Source organism: Cebidichthys violaceus, unplaced genomic scaffold, assembly GCF_023349555.1.
Source record: "Cebidichthys violaceus isolate CVI_PGR_0920_01 unplaced genomic scaffold, fCebVio1.0.p SCAF_4, whole genome shotgun sequence".
NCBI lineage: Eukaryota > Metazoa > Chordata > Actinopteri > Perciformes > Stichaeidae > Cebidichthys > Cebidichthys violaceus.
In genome coordinates, this window is record NW_027176594.1 from 16,407,326 (window position 1) to 16,426,070 (window position 18,745).

Sequence of the window (18,745 nt, forward strand, 5' to 3'; positions counted from 1 at the left end):
CATGCTTTACCACAAGGGTTGAGATGAAGCTACACTCATCATAGTTTTAATTTCCTCTCAGGCCAAAAAGCTTTTTGCGATTTTACATTAGGCATGCAACCACACCAGCAAGCTCTAGCATAATTTACTTGGCCACAATGTGCTACTGTTATGTATGGCTGGGAATGTAATGAGGTTTTAATGGGCTTCTGTCAATAATGTTTTGCCACAATTTGCTGTACCTTGTGTTTACGAGGAGAGTTACACTAATGCTCTACAGCAGCTGCTTTGGATTTTTAGAAACAGTGCACTGCCTGATGCAAATTTTTACATAGTGCTTTATGCACGCTGTTCGCATACTGTTTTGAGTGGTGTCGGTGGAACCAAATGTAGACACAGACTCAGAGTGGAGAGTAATGATTGGATTTATTGTAGAAATCAGGGGTAAATGAGTGAGGGGAGCTGATCTGGGCAGACTGATGGTAATGGAAGCGTGGCCAAAGTAGGAGCTCAGAGTTATTGTGTGGCGGGCAGGCAGGCTGAGGTAAGTGAGCCTGGGGAACATAAATGCAATTTCCAAAAAAAAATCTAACAGCACAAAGAAATACTCTCAATACTCAAAAACCACAGTGGTTGCCTCAATGATCTGCTGACGAGTGGCTGAAGAACCAGGGTTGCTAAACTGCATTGTGATGAGCTTGATGGAAGGGAGGTGTCGGTGGTTGGCAGTAGTGAAAGCGAGGAGTGAGCAAAGAGAGGAGCACCAGGCCCACAGCACACAGACACAGGCAGACATACACAGGGGAGGGGAATAAGCACTGGGAAACACAGGGAAAGTCCAGAGTCATGGCCGAGACCATGACACATACACTGTTCGTAGCTATACCTATGAAAAGCGATGCACTAGAATTTGTATGTAATCCAGTGAGTCAGGACAGAATATAAAGACCGGCGTAGCATGAAGTGTGAAATGGTCCACATGACGCCGGTGAGATGGGAGGTGGATGAGTCCGGGAGACCGCTTCTTCTTCTTTTGTGTCCCGTGCCGAGAAGCTACAAGTAAAGTACTTCCGTACTAAAATAATATCAGTTCTGTATTTATTTTTAAACCAAACAACAACCTTTGCGTAAACTTAACTACGTGATTTTGTTGTCCCAGCGCTGCAGGGGCTCGTGTTGCTAACGTTAGTAGGAAACCGCCCGAAAATGACAAAATCATTTTTCGTAACCTTCCCCTCTCAATAACTACACCAAAATAAAATAGAGTCTGCTATAAAACCTTGTTCATCGGGTCAGACCCCTGGAGGCGACGGTTTAACTATTTAATTTTAAAAATGCTTTCTGGATGTGTTGTTTCCATTGTCGGTTAAAATGTACGATGACAAAATAGAAAATCAGTTAATGCCACTGTCAATGTGTACCGCCACAATATGTCTTCTTCAAAAGACCGCAGATTAAAGAGCATGTTCCAACCCTTGAGTCTTCTAAATAAGGATTATAAAGTGTTTGTCATCGGGGGGACACAGCAGGAGTGCCTTATATCCTCCTATAAATATTTATTTTAGCCCTTGAACCCTGTTGATATTCATGAACATCCAGAAATGATGGGTATCTCAATGGGCAAACATCAGTTTGAAATGAATTTATACGCTGTTGGTATTCCATTGACACTCTTTGATCCTCTAACCTCTATAGCCAAGGTGTTATAGATAATCAAATAATGTATCTCTCTTTCAGAATGTAAAATAAATTGGAAAAAGTCATCCCGCTAATTTATTTTTCCCGCTCTGTTTATTTATGCTCTGTCCCTATCTTCTGGAAACAACCGGGCAAAAATATTAGAAAACCAATAGATACGATTTTCAAATACAATGCTCCAGATTTACTAAGAACCATTAGAAATGATTTGAGAACATGAACAACGTCACCTTTTACTTTGTGGGGAAGGGTAGATGTAATATTTCATACAAACTTCTTCTCCTTTCCTCCTCCAAAGCAACACTCAGACACAGAAAAGATGGGAGCAAAGCCTGGGTATATCCCTCACCACACTTCAGTGTGACAGTATACTGCTGGAACTCAGCATCACTGTCCAAATGTGTAAGTCTGAGGGCAATTAAATAAAAAATTCGACACAGATGCAAATGAATTATCCCTTCCATAATTAAAAAGCTGGATCGAAACCCTCTCAGGCTTATGATGGTGTGGTTGTGGGTCCAGCTGATAAGACCCTTTGGGATATAGTTAGAGATCTAATATATTGAACACGGGCGTAGCTCTATGTCAGGCTACATGCTTGCAAGGACACCCAACCCAATGATATCAATTGTACATCTGCAAACAAAATAAATAAAAGTATCCCTATACCTGGTAACAAAAGCATAATTCTTATGAACTTGTAAAGCAAAAATGTTTGAACTTTAATACATGTCTGGAAGGCTTTCTGAACTCACTAAGCATTGAAGAGGCTGCTTAATATTTGTCCCATCTGGACCAAGGATAGAATAGCTTATGGGTCACAATAAGGTCACACCTGGACTCACAGCATCATTCCCTCCTCTCTTTGTGATATAACAACGTCAGTATTGGTCTTATGATAGCCACTAATGGTCCCAACCATCTTGTACGTTCCTGTAAGGTATACATATGTATAGTATGTGTTGGAGCTGTGCATGTACTAATGAGATGGCATTTGTTAATGTACGATCATGTGCATGCGTTCCTATGGTAACACTAATTGTTAAATAAAAATGTGTGCATAAAATTACATAACAATCTCGCCCCCGCTCTCGTTCAACTGCTGTTTCTTGTCTGTGCGATAGCTATGTTCTTATATTTAAATTTTATCTTATGTTTTTCCATCATGGAAAATCTTCCTACGATCTTATATGAACCATGTGAGGATACGTTGCTTTTTAAGACGCATGCAATCGAATTGTTGAAGTGTGTGGATGTAGTGTATATATATTGCTCTTTCCTCTTTTCTTCAGCGGCTCCGCGCTCCCCTGTTGTCCACAAGAGGCAAACATGAAGGGATTTCTATGCTAGTGGAGTTTTCTGTCATCAATCCTGTTTCCCATGCTGCCTCATCCTCTGCCTGTCTCTACCTCCCTCTATCCATCCATCCATCCTTCAGTCCACCCCTTCACATACATCTCTCCCTATTCCAGGTTGGCAAATTGACTGTGTTGAGCTCGTGGGAAAAGGCCGCCTCTGGGGACATACATTTGGAGCAGCGGTCTGCCAGCCCCTCTGTTTTAATGAAAAGCTAAAGCCCTAGCAATCTCATACATACTGCCACACATACACACACGTTATGTACACACACTGCAGCTAGCTTGCGGCCAGACCTGGGTCCATAATTACCTGTGCTGTGTGGCGTCTCGCTGGCATTTAACAACTGGAGTTACCACCTTGTTTTCCAGCTGAATGGGAGATTTATGTTGGAATGTCAGTTCCGTCTTTTGGTGGAAGTGATTGTTTGTGGTGAACATGATGTCCCTTGTGTGAATACATAGAATTAAGGAAGTTCAATTGTGTGTTAAGGCCGATATTTTCAGTGTCATATTCTGATGCCTTGCTAAAGCAATTGGGATGCTCTAACATGGGCGGGTCATAGACGTTAGGGAACTAGAGAAGAGCCTAATGTCTTACAAGCCGCTGTCTTAAGAGGTAATCAATAGAATGGATCGAGTACTGCTGAGGATAAATGCTTTTGAGTCAAGATAATGCGTGTTGTGTGTGCGGTGCAATGTGCCTGGTGTGTGCACTATGTTTGTGTATGTGTGAGTTCACCGTCTACTGCTGACATAGTGACATGTAACTATAATAACGACATGCAGTCAGTTTCACCATCATAACTACAGGTTGTAAACACTGCCGCGAACCAACAGTTGCAGCCTTAAAGGGATAGTTCAGGTGTTTTGAAGTGAGGTTGTATGAGGAACTTATCGACAGTCAGTGTATTATCTACAGTAGATTAGGGTTCGCATGAGTACAGGGACAGAAATAAGGCAAAGCAACTGCTGTGGATGGGGGTAGCAGCAAAACGTATTTTAGCTATCTAAAAGAAAGGCCCCCCCAAAAAAAAGTGTAATATTTGACCTTGCTGTCAGACAGCTGTTTTCAACGAGGAACTGAAGCTGTTGTATCCATTTATGCTCTCGCCAAAGCCACCAGACTCCATTCAAAAACTGTAATTTTATCTCGCAGAACACCGGGGTTGCTGATCTGCGGCTGCTTCGATCGGATAGTTTCTGTGTGTCCTGACTTTTCTTATTTCGGGTTCACCAAGGTCACACAATAACAGAAACAAACTAAACGGTCGCTGCTTTTGGTGAACTATAATATGTTTTGCTGTCCCCCGTCCACACCGGTATATTGCTTTGTTTCTGAGCAGTAATTCCTGTGTGCTCCTCCAAGCTGGGAGAGTGTCGACCGTCATCTATAGCAGATAATACACTGACTGTGTAGAAGTACCTCATACAACCCCTGCAGAGAGCAAATCCATAAACATGTTACCCTTTCGTGTCTCTGGATTCTTTCCCATAAAATAAGCTAGTTCAGTCCGCTGAATCACTTTTAAAGCTCTAACAAGCAAATGTGTCTGTGGAGGGAACTCTGCAGTTTGGGCCAACAATAACTGCTGTTAAACTTTGTTATGAAGTATGTGCAGAAGCACCGTATGTGCCTTGTGTAAATTGCTGCTCGGGGCAGTGCAGTGGCTCTGGGCAAAGCTGTCAGATCAAGTGTAGTCCTTCAAATGCCACCCAGAGCAAATTGAACCAGGTGTACAGAACTTGATGTAAATTAAATGTTTTATGAATGTATGACTCTAGGCTGATGGAGCTGTGTTTAACTAGGCTTAGCTGCAGCCCAGACTTTTCCCTCCTCAGTGGAGCCGTTTGGATCAGTACACAATCACATAACTGCAGATGCTCCCCTGCCGAGGAAAGTTGCTCAGCTGGAGTCTGTTTGTGTTTGGCGTACACACACACACACACACACACACACACACACACACACACACACACACTCCACTCACCTATGTGCCTCACGCCCCAGCCTTGATTGGAAGCCAGACTGACGAGCTGTTTATTTTAGGAGTTGATTTCTCTCCCTTCTCTATTTTTGTGTCCCTCGCCGGGCTGTCATGCTGCTGCATCTGGCCGATCGATAATGTAATTCTTAACCAGCGGCTGCTGCGCGCTGGAGTAATTACCTCCTCCATTATCTGACCACATCTCTCATTATACTGTAAGCAGCCTTCATGAGATCCACAGGCTGAAAGACATGCGGGGGGGGGGGGGGGGGGGGGGTTAGGTTAGTGTACACTCGTATACACTAAAGACTGATAAGCATGCATCAACTCCCTTTACATACTATTATACTGGAGTACTCCAGAAGACAAACAGACAGACAGGCTTGTCACCTTCCTTCACTCCTTCGCCTTTCTCTTCCTGTCTTTGCCCAGTCAATCAGATAGCCATTAGCCGGTATTGGTCCCAAGGGCTAGTCTCTCACATACTGCACATCCATGGGAGCATTTCAATTCAGCAAGATGGCTCACCTCCTCGCCTCACTGTGATAGCACTTGCAGCCCGGGGGAAATAAAATATAGTCGCAACCAAATCAAATTCACAGCACCATGGACGGGGGGGTGGGGGTGGGGAGGATGCCACGGATCAGCATGTAACAGGCCTGTTTAGGCTCCTTCTGCAGAGTTTCTTGAGTCGCACTGGGGGTTTTGAGATCGTTAACATCTCCAGGGCTGCATACGTGATTTCCGCTGTGGGTAACTGCCTGAAGCTGGTGCTGGGAATTACTTGAAAAAAAGCATTGAGCATTTTTATTTATTGTCTGTATTTGTAAAAACAGCTGCTTAGAAGGCTAAATACTACAAACCCTATCTCAAGATCTTCTCTTTGAAACTCCACAACAAAGCCCTTTTTTTCAGCAATACTGCTCTTGTTAGTCTTTTCAGCAAAGGCTACTGTCATGGTGCATTAGCATTTGCCACAGAGATAAAGGCCAGCGTGTGGCAGAAGCTAGCAGGTCACTGCATTTAATGACCTTTGTAGATGCGACTGATACAGCTTTTTATCCTGCTTGTAGCAGAGTACTGGACCAGTGCGCTTCACAACAACTGAGAGGTGCATTAGTTATGGTATTACTCTGTATTAGTTAAGAGATTTTGAAATAAGTTTCCATAAGAAAGACAAATAAGTATACAAGCCAACACTATCAACCTGTGTGTGTGTGTGTGTATGTGTGTGTAAACGTCTGCGTATTCATGCATTTCAGTCCGTAGCTGCCCTTGTATCCATCCTCCTTCTTTTTGCCTTGTTAAGGGAGACGTGGTGCGACCTGTGAGGAAGAAATCAGCGCTATGTTGTTCATCATCAGCTGTCTCTCTTCCCCGGCCCCTCGGCTTCTCGTTATACGCCCGGCTATCTGCTGGATGGCAGTGTGCTAATGGTGTCAGCGGACTTCAATTAGCTCTCCGCCACGCTCTAGCGCGCAGTCCTTTTCTGCCGGAGAGGGGCCTTAAATTGTCTGAAATACCAAAGTCATTAAGTGTGAATGGTTAATGGGAGTTTAAACAGAGAGGGAGTGAGGAGCAGGCAGGCAGGGCACCGCAACATCGCCCAGCTGGACGGTTTCAGTCTTTGTTTTCCACTCTTCCCCTCTGCTGACTGGCTGAAGGTGTATAAACACATTACTTCTGTAGAGGTGGGGGAATGACTCATGACTTTTCTGGCAACGCACTGCAAATTACTCTTTTTTTCTAAGACTCTTAGGATGGTTCATTTGGAACATAAGCACATTTTAATTCAATACACTTCAATTAACTTTATTTCCAACCCCCCATAGCCCATAGGTAGAAAGAAGGAAAACAGGTGAAGTATAAGAGAGGTATTTACACTCATTTAAAATGACCATTACATTAAATCATTGGTGTTCGAAATTTAGAGAAAGGTGTTGCTAATGTGCTCATACATATATATTGGCACATTCAAATGGATCCATTTTCCTGAATCGTAGACATTCCTCACCTCTCACAATGGGTTTCAGAATTAGTCTGAATTGACTTTGTTAGTAATGAAAGCGCTATTGATCCGCGTGTCTGAAAGTATTACACACTGGCATAGCCTCAATCGATCAATCAATCAATGACCACACATCAGAGGTCTGTTGAATTTGGCTTCGGTGCAGCATGGTGGGTAAGCTCATTACAGCGGTGTCAGAACATCAAAACCCAGACATCAACATCAGTATTTACAAGATAAAACAAAGGTTTTAAGAGCAGTGCAACGATCAAGGTTAGTGAGAAGTGTTCAGATTTGTTTTTGTAGTGGGGACATTTTTTTTAAATGATATGATTTGACAGGCAGGGACCTTAGCGCCTCTTAGAGGAAATCAGCTGGAAGAGGTGGTGGGCCGGGTGAGAGCAGTCAAAGATGGTTTTTGTTGCTCTTTCGGCTATGCGCTTGTGACATAGAGATTCATCTGATGGGGGGGGGGGGGGGCAATAATCTTGGATGATTTATTGACGATGCGCTGCAGTTTTGTTTTTGCGTGTGCGACTGTCCGTGCTGCCATACCAAACTGTTATGGATGAGCTGAGTGTGCTCTCAATGAAGACTGTGTAAAAGTGAAGGAGAAGGCTTTGTTTTGCTGTCTTTGGGGCAAAAAAACAGTCCTTGCCGGGCTTTTTTTTTTTTTGGTAACATGGTTTGTATTGATGTATTTGAGCGGGTTGCCGATGTGTAAGCCAAGAAGAATGAGTCAGTGATGGTCATGGGTCCTCCTGTATGGGGGGGCACGGGGTCTGTGCCTTAAATCTGTAATAGGTTCCTGTGTTTTAGATGTGTTGAGCTGGAGGTTGTTATCAAGGCTCTAAGTGGTTGCTTGGGCCACCTGCTCAATGTATCTGTCTTAAGAATGATGACTGAGATGTGGCGGGATGTGAAGTGGTTTGTGTTGAAGGAAAGGAGCCAGGGTGAGAGGAGGCACCCCTGGTGGGGGCACCTGTGCTGAGGGTCAGCGGGCGAGGTGAAAGGCTAATCATCCTAACCCTCTGGAAGCTCCTGATCCAGTGGCATATGCAGGGGTCAATGCTCACGTCCAACAGTTTATTGATGAGATTGAATTGGCTTTTTTTGTATTGAAGGCCAAGCTGAAGACAATGAATAGGATGCAGGCATGCGTGTTAGGAGACTCCAAGTGTTGCAGTGTGTGGTGGAGGGCTATGTAAACAGCATCCTCAACAGACCTATTGGCTCGGTAGACAAAATTATAAATATCCATCAGAGGGGTTGTGATAGATTTCAAACAGGAGAGGATGTTGAGCTTAAAACGTCTCCATGACCACAGATTTAATTGGTCTGAAGTCGTTGTGGCAGGAGATCTTTGTTGATTTTGGCACAGGGATTATTTTACTGTTCAAGTTCTTTGAGAGTATTTTGGGCAGAATAATGTGGATGTTTTTTTTTCTTTTTCTTTCTTTGTGTGAATACAACAGCGCCAATTCAGTCCCAGTCTTCCCCGGAGCTGCAAAGGAGACTTCCAGCAACCAGAGGAAAGAGGATAACTGTGAGCCAAGAGACATGCAAAGGCTTTATGAGACGGCAGGTGGTATTTTGCACACTTTCAAATTTTCACACAAAAAGGCAAAGCCTATATTGTGTGGATGTTCATTATTTCTGGACCAGAACTAGGAGCAGAAGGGGCAAACTTTGCGTGACAACACCCCCTCTAGGCCCAGAGAGAGTGGGCACTTCTCCCCCTAAGCATGTGAGGCTTCCAAAAGCTGAGAGAAGATCATTTCTTTTCATCTCATCAAACAACCCAGGAGCACAAAACATCTACCTCTGTGCTCAAGTACAATCTTTCTTGGCCAGGAGAGACATTTAGGCACAAAGGCTGCCAGTGACAATGTGCCAGATCAAGTATTGGCATATCTAGGTTGTCTAGACACAGCAGGTGTCTGGAAATAGAATCCATTTATTTCTGTCTCCCTGCTCCTCCAACGTTTACAGCCAACCAAAACTGACTGCCAACAATACTGCATGGCAAAAGCAGGGTGCTGTCTCCTACAACAAAGACTACCTTGTAAAAGGTAGATAATCATATTTACAGTTCGCTTGAACTGAACTGACAATTTTTTTGGTCACATGATCAAATAAAAAATATGTTGATTTAAGTCCTATTGTAAAACAAAACCATCATACAATTGTTATGGTTTAAATAAAAACGCAAACAAGATAATTAAAATGAACTGAAACGGAAATGACTTTCCTCATAGAATGTAGGACCCTGACTACATTATAAATGTAGAAAAAAATGACTTACTTTAACTTGATAAACTCAAACTTCCATTCATCTCAGAGAGAAAAAAAGCTGTTTCAACTTGTCAATGTCACCTTTTGATGGGTGGCCCCCCAGTGATCAATCATTGTTGTCAGGGACCCTCCCTCAGGAGTGAGCTTCAGAGCCGCTGTTTCAACTGATGATTGAATACATGTTGTGAAATGCATCATTTTTTTCCAATCGTATATAATGTTGACATTGCATCTGGCTAGTACTTCTAGGAAAATACATACAAAAATGAAGCCTGCACATTGTTGTCGTGGACGTACAGTTCCAGCTTATACATGGTGTTTAAAAATGAAAGTCTATTACTGCTGAAAAGCTCAGCGCTCACATTATTCTGGTTTCAAAAGCAGAGAATAAAGACTGTAAATAATCTCTCTGAAGTGACCTGTCAATTATAGAAAGACATAGCTATCAAACTGAGTAGGCTCAGTGAAGCTACTCAATGGTGAAAAACAGTGAGATTGATAAATCACAATAAACTAATAATCTAAAGAGTTTATAGAACAATAATGTCAGGAAATAACAGAGCATGAATAATACTTAACTGTGTTATGTGTCCAAGTAAAATTGCATCGTAAATATCTGAATGGTGATATTTTCTTATTATACTGTACTAGTTATAATCCTATAGCTTACTAGCTATCCTGTAATAGAAAAGCAATACAGTTTATGTAACCATCAAATGTTTTTTCCTAACTTTGTAGACTTTATACAAGTTAGACATTTAAAAGTTAATCAGAGAGGTCCTTTTATAACCCACCCAAGCCCTCAAAACTCACACCAACCCACTCCTGGACCCCCTGCAGAACCAATAGGTCTGTAGACGACTCAGGCTACATCCACACTACTACATTAACGCATATACAAAACGCATATCTTTTGCTAAGTTTAGGACTAGCATCCACACTACTCCAGAGATTTAGAACCCCAGAAATGGGGGCTTTGAAAACGCTTCCAACTCTGTGTTAGTTCAAAAACTCTGATGCAGACACCAACCCATAGAGACTTGCTCTTACCCTAACGATAACCCCTTCTAGACTAATCCTAACCCTTACCCTAAACTTAAACCAAGTCTTTCTCTAAATTCTTAGGATTTACGTCACGGAACGTTGCATTTTGTCCCCGTTAGGAAAGCGAGTCCCCACAACGTAAAAATATTCATGTCCCCACAAGACGGGTACAACACACACACAAACACAGAAAAATAACACTGTCCTCGGTGAGTATATCAACAACTCTTATTATGAAAAGGATATGAGGTGTGTGAATCATTTCGAGGCTTGACTTTTCAGCTTTGGTTTCCTTCCATCCATCAGTTCTTCTTCCTCTCCGTTCCCGTTATTACTCCTCGCTAGGTGAATTTACACACACAGCTCGTCCCATTAGGAGACAAATTAGTTGAGAATGGGTTTTTTTTCACAGATATCTCTCCAGTACCATCATCACAGTCGAACTTGCTATTTTGTTGTGAGTGTGATGCTCAGTACACAATTAACAGACCAGTTTTAACACTGCTCCACAGGCCCTGTGTATTTCCAAGCCACTTCATAGAGTAGATTTTACTTTGACTTTGAGCATCATAAATACTAAGATATGCTGCTGAAATGAAATAGACTTGGCCTCAGTCCACAGCTCTCCTACTCTCTGATCCTCTCTCCATCTGGGATTCATCGTCACAAATAAAGTTAATCCTGCCAACTGACTGATGCCCGCGGCCTTACAGTACAGAGCCGGAACACAAGAAGTGACGTGCCTACCGTAAGCATTTCATCATGTGCCTGTTCAGGGTGTGGCCGTTCCTAACCAGCCGATTGCTTGGCCCCCCAGAAGTGCGGCTTGCAGCTTACTCAAGAGCCGCTCATTGCTGATTGAGGGAAGTGAAGAAGGGTTCGGTTGCAGTCTTAGCGTATCCAGCATCCAGCCGCAAAAGTCAACTGAAGTCAATGAGCCACAGCCCCGTAAATACTGCACCGAGCTCCATCGCTTGTTTATGCAAAGTGTATTACTATAAAACACGTCCCGTGTTGAAATTGCACCAACTTCGGCACTGCACAGCAGTACATCCAAGTGTGAAGTATCTGATAGAGATATGCAAAGGACACACACACACACACATACACACACACACACACACACACACACACACACACACACACACACACACACACACACACACACACACACACATACACACACATATACACACACACACACACACACACACACACACACACACACACACACACACACACAGAAAGAGATTCCTTGCTTTATAGTTAGATGCTTTCGTCCCTCTTGCGCTGAGTCAGTTAAAAAGTAAAATGTGTAATACTTGAGGCACACTAGATCCTTTAATAGCTAAATCTGTCTTGGCTTTTGTAAGATATGGATTCGGCTATATGAACAGATGAACGAGACTCAGCTGATTCAGTTTGAGTCTGAGATCGTCTGCTGTGATGAAGGAGTCTTGCCGCTCGTTGTAGGTGTCCATCTCCAAGATCGACGACCGGGCCAGTTTGGCACGGGATCAGATATTATCCACAGGTGGCCGGGAACATCGTTTCTCTTTCATTTTCCTTTCCTTTGGTCTTACATCATGTATGTTAGACACTCACTCAAGAAGCTGCTTGCGAGCCATCAATTTAGCTCAGCGAAGCTTCTCACCCACACTGTTCTAACAGCTTTGGCTTGGTTTGAATGACTGAGGTAGTCTTGGCAGGTTAAAGAGGTATGCAGATGGCAATTATTCTGCCATTTGAAATGATAAAAAACAAGAAAAATTGCAATGATATGAATATATTTGAAAGCAATAACTTTTTTATATGTTTAGGATTTCTTTTTAAATGGTCCATATGCATTGTACATATATATGTACATATAAAAAAAGATTAGAATTGTGCCTGTTGACAGTAGCAGTGGCTGCTACTGGACCATTTTCCTTTCTGTTAGTTTGCCAGGTGTCGGATGGCAGCTGCAGGACGGCTGTGTTGTTGCTGCTCTGTCAATTAAAGCAGACGGTAAGTATCCTGTTGTCGTTGAGAGAATAGTCATTGTGGCAGACTGTGGGTGTCATCATCAATCACAGTTCCCATTGCTAAATATTGGCATTGATGCCTCACTTGAATAGGACAAATGATGCAATCGGAGGCGTGAAATGAAGGATGGATTGGCTCGGTGTCTGTCATAGTGACCAGCGGGACCACGTTAGTTGTGCTGCCTTTGTTTCTGCTATGTAGTGCTTTTTTTCTTTCTTTATTACATCCTCTATCTAAGGTTATGGTGTGGGATTTACTTTTAGCTGGGTCTTAGTTTTGAATTCAGTTTTGTTTTGGTCACTTTTTTGTACTTTGTTGCACTACTTTTTTAGCCAGGAGCATTGGCTCTTAATTAAGGACGGAAATATCACTCAGCACGTCCACTACGTGCCACTGTGTAGCATTTCTCTGATTTTAAAATCAGAGAAAGTGAAGACTTTTCATTCAATTTTTCTCAAGCCACAAAGTCTGTTTTTAGTTTTGCTATCTTTATCTTATAGTTTTGGTTTAGAATAATGACATCTTGATTCATAATCACTGCGGAGCCTCTCACCGCTCCACTCCGCACCTGCGAGTAACACCTGAACTCATTTGCTCACAGCATTGTAAAGTGGCTCATGCGCTATCTAGATTTATGAGTCTCGGTTCAGCTGCCGAAGAATGAAAATTAAATTGGACACAGTTATACAGTGCTGTACAAACATCGGAGTGAAAAGCAATGCATCTACATTGACACATCTCTCCCTCTCAGACACACACACACACACACACACACACACACACACACACACACACGCACGCACACTTCGTTCTCTAGTTTTTGTGAAGAACTGCTGTTGCTGCTTGTAAGGCGCCCTAAAACGCCAGCTTGCGTGTGCGATGACGCCAGCAGCTGAGACCTCCCCACTGGTGATTCATTGCTTTAATCACTCCGGCTCTCCAACCTCTTACCAGCCATGGCAGGGTTTGACACATCACTGCCTTCTCAGAGCACTCGCACCATTTGTCCTATTTAGGACACTCCGTCTCTCCCCTCCTAGACAATTAGATATTGGAGGTGCAGTGTTGTGTACCGAGCTGGTAAAATACAGCAGAGCCGGCGCAGGTTGAACTGATGTGAAGAACTGTGCGTGGTCACCCCCAATTCACCGGTTTTCTTAAACGCCTCCTTCGTCACAGACCTCATCTGACCCACGTCACTGGAATATCAGAGAAACTGGTGAAAGAATATTCATCCTACAGATTGATGAGTGTCATCTAAAAACAGGCCTGTTTGTCTGGTTATCCAGCCTTTAACTCCTGTCTTGCTTTGCCTCAACCTCACTCTGTTTAATTCATAGTGGTCATAATATTATATCCACGGCTCAACAGCAACCTTTATGAACCTATTGATTTTGCCCCGGTCTGTCTTTTTATTGCCACATAAGGAGGAAAGTAGATAAGCTCAATCACTCCTCTTTTTTTCCCATTTGCCACCTACAGGCAGAGGCCTCGGTCGCTCTATAGTCGATAGCGGAGTCCCATCGTATGTCAAATATGAACTGGGGAGAGTTTGTTGTTGAAACTAAGGTTTCTAGCAGTCCCAACTGTGCCACTATTTGGAGAAACCTGTGACAAACTGAAGAGAAAGAAATCTCACAGACGAGTCACTCTCAGAGAAGACGAGGGCAGGATGGTTTGCTGGCTGAGAAAGTCATACTGGCACTCAACTCTCACACAGAGATAAGAGGTTCGTCTGAAGTCAGCTCCAAAGCGGATGTGACGGCTCATTCACTCCCACTCCTAAGGCTTTTTTAGTTTGCTCTCCTCACTTCATTTATTGCCCAACTTTTCACAACCGTCCTCTCCTGCACTGACTGTCTTCCCCAACAAAAGCAAGGCAGCAAATTACACGCGTATGTGACGATGGATCATAGTGAGCCCGTGTGAATCTGCTGAGATGTCGCCCCCAGAGGAGGTTCGGCAGCAAGTAGGGCATGTAGCTTGTGTTGATGTTTCACTCCCAGTGTGAGGGAGAGACCAGCTCCCATGAAGCCAAGACATTCAGCCAGATTCAGAGGCTCGAGAGGAGCTGGTGTTCACTTCACACATAGCCAATGCGGTTTGTTTTTGTTCTGTGGGATCAGATTAACCTTCTCTGATATACTGCATGGCCAAAACAGCTGACCACAAATCCATATGTTGCTATGACAGCTTTGCTTGCTCTGAATGGCCGCCATTATCAGTTGTCATCCGGAGCATAGATTTGAGTTGGTATGGTCTTACTCTAACTAGCTCAGTAGGCTGTTATCATCTATTGGTAAGTTGGATCATAACAATCTAAATTGTAGTGGCCATAGCTATTAAGCCAGGAGCAAAGAAGGAAGTCGGGTGACATAAAGGGGGACAAAGTCCACATATGGAGGGTGGATGGGTTGGTCAAATAAACACATGATTTTTACCCAGGAGACCACTGATCATGTCCAACAGACATGACACGGTTGGCGGCTCAAGTTCAATCCGGGGCACTCTGATGGTTCCCTCTGGAGCAGGCGGTATGGGGATGGAAGGCTGGGTCATCGTTAATATATCACAAATATATATTTTATATACATGTGTATATATAACTGACTAATGGTTCTAATAACTGACTAATTGCAGACCTTTAAAGGACTGACAACATTTGAAACAGGCGACAGCTTTCATTCCCACAAGATTTTGGATTTTTTTACTCCCTTTCCGCCACAAGAGCATCAGTGAGGCCGGCCTCTGATGATGCTGGTGCGATAAGGCCTCATATATCAGGCTCGCTGTCGGTGCTCCAGTTCAGCCCAAAGGTGTGTGATGAGGTTGAGGTCACATTCTTCCACACCAACATGGGTTTTTTGTGGGCCTGGCCTGGCTCTGTGCATAGGGAGACACCCTGTTGAAAGAGGAAAGGGTCTTGCCCAAACTATTGTCCATAATGTAGTTGCATGATATTCCCTTAAATGAAGACAATTGGCTTATGCAAAATAAATCAAAGAAAAAAAAAAGAAGAGAAAAGTATAAGTCCTGTATATTGTCAGGCAAAATTACGTGAGTTATTAATTTAATTTCTTTCATGGTATATTTACTTCTGCCCACTGAGTGATGGAAAGAAGGAATTAGCTGGCGAACAGAGAGCAAAGTGAAGAAGAGAAAGGAGAAGCTCTGCCGCCTTGTGTGTGTGTGCATAACTAAAGAATCAAATGTTTACTTTTCATGTACCACTTTCTCCTGCCAGGGCAGTATGTCTGTGCTGTTGGCAGTTGGTATGTTTTCTGAGAGACAGTAAGCCACAGAGAGAAGTTCTGTTTGGATCACAATGCAGGGATCAGCTCTTTTCTGTCTCGGGGAAGATGGATTCGGGAGCTTGTCGTCTCTGTATATTCCATGCCCTGCTGTCACAGAATGGGACTGTAGGTCTGTCAGTCACAGTGTCACGACTAGGGCTCTCAGTGGCCCCCGCAGGCCTTTCCCCTTTGGCGTAAGTTGGTGATGCCACACTCAGATGACTGCTCCTTTCATTCTGAGGGCTGCTGCCTGTCAAAACTGTCTGCTTGACAAAAAGGATTGATCTGAAGAAACTTAAGAGTGTGTGTGTGTGTGTGTGTGTGTGTGTGTGTGTGCATCACATTGCAAAACTTTTCCCAGTTACAAATAGGACACTTGATTAAATGTTGAAATAATACTTTTTTTTCAAAATAAGAGTTTGTTTACAGCAAATAATTTGACTCCATTCAGTCTTTTGGAGAGCCAAACCCCCACCGACTCACACAGGACCGTTGTGTAGCTGTCACTCACACGCTGCGGTGATGTCGAGGGTCTCTGCACTGAGACAGAGCCGTCCATGATCTGTCCATGTTTGTACACTAAGTGTGTGTGTGTGTGTGTGTGTGTGTGTGGGAGTGTGTGTGTGGGAGTGTGTTTGTGTGGGCGTGTCAAACCACAGAGGAGAGGGAAGTCAATCTCAAATGTAATGAAAATGCAAATCGACTCTCTTGTGTCGACCTGCGCTGTCAATCAGCCGCACAACACTCTATCGCCTTTCAACCCCTCACAAAAACGTGCCGCAATCAACCCGGACGTGACTGGATCAAATCACTATGCTGAGCCATTTCCCTCATTCATTACAGATAAATCCATCTCCCTTATTGTTATGTTCTCTCCTCGTGTCTGCTCTCTATTCCTCTATCGATTTCTGTCATCCCTCCGTTTATCTGATCTGTTTTGTCTTTATTCCTCCTATTGACAGTTTCCCTCCATCCCCTGCAGAGGGAGGTTTAGTAATTGGTATAAACATTTTTAAAAAGTTGGTGAAATGAAAAACAATAAAGGTAGCTGGAGGTGAATGGGGTGATTAATGGTTAGTAATTAACCCTAGGCTCTGTTTTCAATTAGAGTTCAGAGGTAATGGATTGTTTTTTTGTTAGTTTCCAGACTCTGAATTAGCCCGTCTTTGTTCGGTAGAACAGGCAAGGCAGGATGGAAGGAGTGAGTTTGATCCAAAAACCGTGGGGGTCTTAATTAACAAAGGGAGGCTTATTACATTGCCTGGTCTAATTTCCTCTTTTTTGGTTTGAACTTCTGTGCAGCAGACTTACAGAAACCGGTTCAGATCAATCCTATTGCAAACATGTAACCTGTATTCGTCAAAAGCAGCTTTCACATTTGATGGACAAGTAGCACAGGAGTTTGATCCACAGAAATGTGTGTTGTAGACCAGAAGAATGGCTTTGAGCATGAGTGGATTGAATGATTGAGTTGTTCTGGCAATGAACAACAGGAGTATACACACAGATCCTTCACAGTGCTGTGTCTGCTCTACTGTTTCAGGATGAGAAACAAGAAAAAACTGTAGTGTAATGTTCATTTAGAAACATTTTAAACTCGGAAACAAGCTGCAAATACGACACAAGTGTAGTATCACCTTTAAATTTGTATATATGGCAATATTGTTAGATGCCTATTTACTCATCCAGGCATGTTCCTTAGAGGATTATCAGAGAATAATGGACTTACATGTTTTGGTCTCCTCCAACTCGCGGGGGAAACATCTGGCTTTTTAGCTTGCAAATGCTCCACTATTTTTACCAGCTAGTCACTTATGTTGGCACTGTTTTTGTGGTGCTGGGCAGGTAGCACACTGTGTGGCCAGGAAAAAATGAACTCTGAGCTTAAAGACAATATAACGCCCCATAAAGCTGATGGGAACTGCAGTTGGGTGATAATTTCCTCTGGGTTCTTCCCTTCAAGCAAACCCTTTCACATATACAAGTTGTCATGTAAGCCATTGTTTAAACACAGTATATTAAGAAATATTGATTGTAGATGCTTCAAGTTTTAAGTATGATTGATTGATTGATTGATTGATTGATTGATTGATTGATTGATTTTCATGGCTTATCAGACAAAGAAATAAAAAACTGTTATTTACATGATCTCAAGATATTAGAAGACAAAGAAAACACAACGAAGCAGCAGACATTCAACATACAAACTAAACACTAAAGCAATCCTGAAATCCAAAACCACGTCATCACAATTTAATACAAATACAAAGTAACTTAAAAACAAGGACAGCTAAAAAAAAAAAAAAAAAGGAACTTCTGGCTACATTAGTAACTCGAGGCACTATGAATGAACTGTATGATAGTCATGCTGAGGATGGACCATTGTTATCTTAGAACACAAACACCGTTGATATATTGTATATATACTCTAAGCTGTTTTTCAACATCTGAAAAATAATATAAATTGAATCAATGAGGGTACAACACCTGCTGTTGCACTGCTCTGTATGGGTGAATTATTCTTGACTTGTTGATGAAAACACCCGTAATGACATCATTAATTTGGTTGTGGCCAGAAATGCAATTGGCTTAGAAATGAGGACCAATATTTTGAAGTGTGATTCTGCAGATTTGATACTTAAACTGTCCAGGCATGTGGACGGGCTTGTTTATTTGGGTTGTTTGTTGAAGTCCATTAATGCTGACTCTTGATGTATCTTTCCATCTGGCTGTTGTCCAATTTTTGCCATATCTTAAGAACTGCAACACTAACGTTGTTTTCCTTTATTGCAGTTTCTCTTCACTGCCAGAGAAAAATTAATTTGATTGGCTGCCACAGATGCGTGGCACTGATATGTGATTTGTCTACGTGATCAGACTTTGGAGTCTGCTGTCCCCATCTTAACTCCTTTTGTGACAGCAATGTATATTTATACTGTATATATATAATGACCTCACTCGATTACAATCACATTTTGTGAAGCAAAACACTTCTTACTCTTTGTTCCAAAAAGATGCATTTAGAAATAAGGAAGTGACTTTGACCTTTGCTGGCTCCAG